Source organism: Penaeus monodon, chromosome 23 (genome assembly GCF_015228065.2).
Source record: "Penaeus monodon isolate SGIC_2016 chromosome 23, NSTDA_Pmon_1, whole genome shotgun sequence".
Classification (NCBI taxonomy): domain Eukaryota; kingdom Metazoa; phylum Arthropoda; class Malacostraca; order Decapoda; family Penaeidae; genus Penaeus; species Penaeus monodon.
Window position 1 is genome coordinate 38481779 of NC_051408.1, and position 347 is coordinate 38482125.

The following is a 347-nucleotide window of genomic DNA, read 5'->3' on the forward strand; positions in this document are numbered from 1 at the left end:
ACAAATCAGTATGCATACACCTTTACATCGGTGATTGTTATTGTGATTCTGGATCGCATTTGATAACTGAAGCACTGGGAATAAATTAAGGAAACCACAATCACAATTTCTTTTATTGAGACTAAAAATAAATCTTGATCCTGCCTGGAAAAGAGGATTTCCAGGAGACTGGTTTAGACGTCCATGTGTTCTTTACTGCCTAAAGGGTAAACAAGAAAGATATGCCGTTATTATGTGTAAGATACATATAAGACAAGTATCTTCACTTACATTTATCCTCTTGAAACCAAAAATGAAATGGTTTTATCCTCTTTTTTCCACTTATCCTTCCTTTAACCTATCCTCTC